At 40.2% G+C, this 6,368-nt stretch overlaps 1 long non-coding RNA gene across 1 annotated transcript in view; it reads left to right on the top strand.

Moving 5' to 3' along the window:
* LOC134807693 (uncharacterized) overlaps positions 1-6,146 on the top strand; it is a 52,079-nt gene extending 45,933 nt beyond the window's left edge. Inside the window, exons 5-7 of the long non-coding RNA XR_010148785.1 lie at positions 3,777-3,877; positions 3,980-4,133; positions 5,093-6,146. This is a non-coding gene — a long non-coding RNA (uncharacterized LOC134807693). The remainder of the gene's footprint in view (positions 1-3,776; positions 3,878-3,979; positions 4,134-5,092) is intronic.
* The last annotated feature ends 222 nt before the right edge of the window (positions 6,147-6,368 follow it).

Here is a 6,368-nt window from a genome sequence, read left to right on the forward strand (position 1 = left end):
ATGTTTACTAAAGATAGAACTGCCCCAGGAAGACAACTGGTGAGGATTGGACATAGCCACGTGAGGATGCCTCACACGGTGCTGTACCATGTTAAGTTTGCCACAGTGCAGGACCAGTTCTCAGTCTCACAGGTCTATAAAACTGGGTTTTCAGCCACTGAAAGTAGGTGCATTTTCAGAGGCAGATTCATCCTAACCAATCTGGCAGATACTGGTGTATAAAACCAGAAAATTCTAATCCTGTTTAATTAACTTATATTTGGAACTATCCCTGTCTTGTGGTCTGAAATATTTATGTTGGCATGTCTTCTCTCTATTTGAAGATTTCCACGGACAACCATATTATCAATAATTTGGCTCTTGAGCATCAAATCAGAAAAAGGGATGGTAGATGATCTTTAAATGACATCAGACTACATTAGTTTGATGTCTTCATCTCCATATAGGAATATTGCCAGTAAAATAGTAATATTGAAGGTCCACTAGACAAGAGTTCTCTCCCCTGATCAAATCTGCTTGTGCAATTCAATTCTTGTCATTGTAACTCTGTTTATGCCTCCTTTCCAGATCATCTTTTCTCCTGATTGACACCATTTCTAAGGATTTGTTGTTATCCTTGTTCTCCCAACTGTTTAGTCTTACTGGCTTAGAATCATTCTCTCTACGAGATGCCTTTGGCTCCCATCCATTTAGTGTGGACTTTGTACTCTATCTCATACAATTTCATTACTTCCAAAATTTTGAGGTATAACTCACCATTGCCAACTCCTTCTCCAACACAGACACCAACAACAGTGTTCACATGTAGAAGTTTGTTCCTTGTGATTTGGCGAATGGTTGCAGTCTAGCAAACCATTGTTTCATTAACAGCAATGTTCCAAAGCAGTAATCCAAACCTTAATGTCTGTATTACCGGTACTACTAAGGATCTCCATCACTTTTGCTGTGGTAATTAAGTAGTATAAGATTTTCTTCAGCACTTTGGGGACTGAGTTAAGAGACAACAGAATGTAGCTTTGTGCAGGCCATTCAATAGGAAATTAATTAGGGAAATACACAGCCATGGTCTATGCCGGGAGAGAGGGATGACAGTTTCTTCCTCCCACGGACAAAGCCAAGCACTCCATATTTGTTCCTGTAGTGATGAGATCATTTCTTACTAAGTGTCTTTTCTTGATCATCTTTCTTAGCTGCTTCTCTTCCAAGAATACACTCTCCAGAATAGTGTGCACTTGTTTGTGAGGGGAAGGATGTTTGTAAAAGGAAAAAAAAAAAAAAGCACAGCGAGTCAGTCCTCACACACAGCATCTAACCATCACCAACACTTAGAATTTTCTCCAAATACTTGTGATTTAACTTAATTGAAACAGCTGTTTTACAGGGTTCCCGTCCAGGGATGTTGGTGTTGCCTTGTGGCAGGAAAGGATAATGAAAGTGAGACAGAACTTTTGGCTGTGGGAGATGCTTTTGGTTAAGTGGGAGGCAAACTGAGATAAAACTAAGTCTAGTGAATTGAACGTTAAGTTGGGAATAAGACAACTGAAATTATAGAGCTGGGCATTGGGAGATTTCTATATTTGCCATCCTCAGCCTCAGTTGCCATTTTTTAAAGGTGCACACATATTAGTCCTTTCCATGAGGCTTCTCCCTGCCATACTTAGGAAACCACAGGGCAAATCACTGTCCTTCCTTGAGCCTTGGTTTACCCATCTAGAAGTGCTCGGGATGTTTAACGTTATATTTAGTGTTTTGAATATTCAAATAGCTTCTCCTCCACAAGTAGAGTTCCAACACGCAATTCTCAAACCCTTTTACACCCACTTCAGCAGAAAATCTAGTCCATCTCTGTGTTACCCAGTAATGTTTTTGGCTGCAAGTAACAGAAACTCTGACTAACAGTGACTTAAATATATAAATGTTTATTTTTCTTGCATAATGTGAATTCTGGGGGTAGGCAGCTGCTGGCTTCAGTTCAGTGGCTCAATTATGTCAGAACTGCTGCTTCTGCAGTTTTCTTATCTGTTCGCCTTTGGGGGTGAGTTGGCCACCATAGCTACCGGCAGCAAATTCTCTTTTAAGGCTGCTATAAAAGGGCCGAGGGAGGGAGGATGTGATAGCAGCTGTGAATGCTTTTTTTTTTTTTTTTTTTAGAAGAACAAAAACTTTCTCCCAACATCCCTAGCAGACTCATGCTCAGGTCTGACTGATCAGAATTCTGTCACCTGGCCAGTCCTAGTTCATGGGAAGATGAACACAGCAAAACTCTGCCATAATACATTTAGTGAGGTCTAAAATGTTAATTGCACAGGATGTAGGGTTGCATTGATTTGAGTTGAACAAAAATTATATTTTTAAGTCCATATGTACTGTTATGTAACAATACTAAAACACTTATTCAGCTGGCCATCCACTAAACTGAGAAAGTCTCAAAGTCACTTCCTAGTCACACACCCATCCTTCTGAAGAAGAAAAAAACTTCAGCCCACAGAAGGGAGCTGGGCAGAGCATGGGAGCCATCCCTTGCTTGTGATTGTGTTATTGTGGGGTGCGTTGTGGGACCACAGGATTTTATTCCACAGAGTTTAGCTTTACTGTGGAGACAAGCTAAGGAAGAAAGGAAGGGATACTAGGTTATCTTATTCACAGTGTCTGCTGAAATTCTCCCTTAAGTCTTCCCCTTCTCCCGGCCAACCCTATTCCAGGCATTCCTGTTGCTTCTTTTGTCTTGTTGTGTTTAAATAAGAAACCCAACTACAGAACTATAGACCTAACTTTATAAAGATGAAGGTGCCACAGCTGACATCAGAAATAGATTGTTTTGGGGTATGACTTCATGGTGTGAGGCCATAAGCCAGCTTTTCAGAGGTGCCTTTGTGAGGGTTTTGCATTCTTTGCTACTCTTTGAGTCCACCCAATAAGAAAATTTGCGTTATCACCCTATGGAATATTAATCAGAGTGAAAATGAATGAACTATAGCCACATACAACACATGGATAATCTTTTTAAATAATTTGGAATCACAAAAGCAAGTCCCAGAGGACAGCATGTATAATACAGCCCTTTTGCCCTTTTTATAGAATTCAGAAACCAAATACACTTAAATAACAAATTGTGTGTCTCTCTGTGTGTGTGTGTGTGTGTGTGTAATGAATAGTAATAAAGGAAGACAATGATAAATAATAAGTGCAAATTTTGGGACATGTCAATTCTAAAGGGAAGGCAGGAGAATGGGATGAGAGGAACCTGTGGGGAAATCTAAGTTACTAATTATACTAGTTTACTAGGGCTGCCATTTAAAAAAAAACGCCTCAGAGTGTGGCTTAAACAGCAGAAATGTATTGTCGCACAGCTCTGGAAGCTAGAAATACAAAATCAAGGTTAGTTCCTGCGACGGCTGTGAGGGAAGGATCTGTTCCAGGCTCCTCTCCTTGGCTTGTAGATGGCTGTCTTGTCCCTGCACCTCTTCACATCATTTTGCTTCTATGAAATTCTGTCTCTGTTCAAATTTCCCCTTTTTATAGAGAAACCCATCATATTGCATTACAGCCCACCCTAATGACCTCCTCTCAGCTAATTATACCTGCAATGCTTTTATTTCCAAATAAGGTCACATTCAGAGGTACTGGGGGTTAGGACTTCAACATCTGAATTTTAGGAATACACAGTTCAACCCCTAAGGTGGCTATTAGGTTATAATTCCTGCTTGGGATAAAGGATTATGGGTTTTCATTATATTGTTAAAATAATTAAAAGAGGATTATGCTTGAACTAACAGTTGTCATGAACCAAAGACTACAATTAATCCAATTCCATGGACCTGAGTTCCATAAAGAGGAAAACAAGAAAGAAAACCAACTCAGATGCTCATTCTTGATGGTAAGTCCTAGGCTTCAGCTGTGACTGGATTCTGAGCTTTAAACTCTGCTAAGAGTCAGTCTCTTGCCACCTCCTATCTCTGCTTTCTGCCTTAATTCTCAGGCACCATGTGGTTGGCCTGTGGTGGTGCTTGTCTGGACAAAACTGTGGACTGTCTCTCCAGGAGACAATTGTACTCCCTGGGGTTTGACTCCCTCAAATGATTGCTCCGGGTGCTCAACACTCTGCTGATTCACTCCTCCCTCATTTTCCCAAGGTAAGAGCGCTGCCCTTGGAGCACTGTGTATTCCCTATCCATTACACTGTACAGGTAACATTCAGGGCTTCCACCTGGCAGACAGAGACTCAGGCTCCACGCTTCTTCTTGCCAACCTGGTACTGGGGTATGCCCTCATGGTCATTGCGTTTCTGGTACCCCATTGCCCTTCTTACTATTGGGTCTTCGTCAAAATCGCTTATTCTGTCTAGACAGGTTTCCGTCACTTTTCGGGAAAGGGGTGAGGATTTTGATAGATTTTTCCAAGAAGGCCCCAGAATCTCTAGGCAATATGTGTCACCCTCCCTAGAGCTCTGCATAGCAAGGGATATTGATTGGGACAGGCAGTCTTGGAAGGCACATAAGAAACAAGGGATCTGTTACACATTTTCTCCAGGGCTCTGGGTATCTGCTTGCCTTACATTTATGAAACAAGCAACTTTTCTCTTAATAAAGAGAAACTTTTTAAAGTGATAGTCTGTCTCCAGTCCTATTCAGGGAAGTGGTTGGTATAATTTTTTTTAAAAGTTTTTCACCTCATCAAGTTCCCTAAAAGACACATCAAATTAATAGACTAGGAAAATAATCTCAAAGTTCCTCTCTTGCTTTATAGTTTTTATTCTATGATCTCTCCTGGAGCTAGGGAGAGTTTTTAACTATTTGGTGATCTTCATATGAAATACGCCACTTAAATAAATATAATACTCTTCAACATTTTTCTCTGAGTTTTTAGGCTACCTGGGATTTAAAAATTGCTAAAAACTCTAAGCCAGCCTCCAAGATGGGTCCCAATGAGCCCTTCTTCCTAGTATTCACACCCTCACATAGTCTCCTCCAATACTGTACCAGAGTTGGTCTGGGTGACAAATAACATACAGCAGAAGTGATTAGACTTGCAAGGACAGGTCATAAAGGGCTTTATGGATGCTATCTTTTTCTCTCTTGGACCACTCACTCAGGGGGAAGCCAGTTGCCATGTCATGAAAACATTCAAGCAGCTCTCTGGAGAAGTCCACTTGGCAAGGAACAGAGGTCTCCTGCCAAAATCAGAAAGGAATCGAGACTCCCTGCAAACAGTCATGTGAATGAGCCCTCTTGGAAGTGGGTTGTCCAGCCCCAGTCAATCCTTCAGATGATGCAGATCCAGCTATAAAGACTCTGAGCCTCAACTATCAGCTAAGCCACTCCAGGTGCCCGACCCACAGGAACTGTGAGATGATAAATGTCTGATATTTCAAGCTGCTTAATTTTGGGGGTAATTTGTTATACAGCAATGGATAACTAATACAAGTCCTAAAACTAAATGAAAGAGCTGTGCAGGAATAAGATACACAAATTGGAGTTACATTCTCGACCAGGAATTGGTAAGGCTGGCTTAGTCTCTGCTCTGGTTCAGCTGGAGGATAATTGTCTAACTTGAGGAAAAGTTTGTCCTGTGATAGTGACAGTCCCTAGTGAGGTGTTTTTGCCTCATTTATCCTTGTATTGCTAGCTCCATCACATCACTTGACCTGAAAGAGGGCCTTGATGAATTCTGGTTGAATGACTGACTGAAGAAATAATGAACACCTCTGTTTCTTCACTTAGAAAAAGGTGAAGGCTTATTGTTGTTCCATAACCTTCTTCCAAATTTGATCAAATTAAGTTAGGGGATATATAATAAGAGGGGCTGGAGCATTTTGATCTAGAAGACAAGAATGCTTGGAGATGCCATCGTCCTCATGGATGATTTATGGAATGGTGGACTATCAGGATCTCACTCTTCAGTAACAGGGAACACATTAAATATACTTTGGAAAAATTAGCTAATGAAATATCATGTAGCCATTTGAAACAATGTTGCAGAACTATATTTTGTGACTTGAGATGTTTATAATATTTTGATCAGAACAGAGTCTGCCACATTAAGTAGGATCTTACTAAATATTTGTTGAATACGTAGATGAATGGAGGTTTAGAAGAGTATAAGCTACTTTTCATATAAAAATACTAATATATTCAAAGAGAAAACCACACTTGGTATAATATTTTTCATGTCAATACTCTGGTTATGGAAGCTGTTGGGGTGGCAGTGGCATAAGGAGCTGAGTCCTTGAATGGTATGTCTGGGTAAAAATTTATGGTAAGTAGTTTTTTCTAAATAACCTAGATTATTTTTCTAAAGAACTGGATTATTTTTTGTTTGGCTGAACAATGAAATAATGGGCATAAACAAATTTGAGGCTGAGTTGAATT

The sequence above is a fragment of the Pan troglodytes genome, chromosome 11 (genome assembly GCF_028858775.2).
Source record: "Pan troglodytes isolate AG18354 chromosome 11, NHGRI_mPanTro3-v2.0_pri, whole genome shotgun sequence".
NCBI classification, from domain to species: Eukaryota; Metazoa; Chordata; class Mammalia; order Primates; family Hominidae; genus Pan; species Pan troglodytes.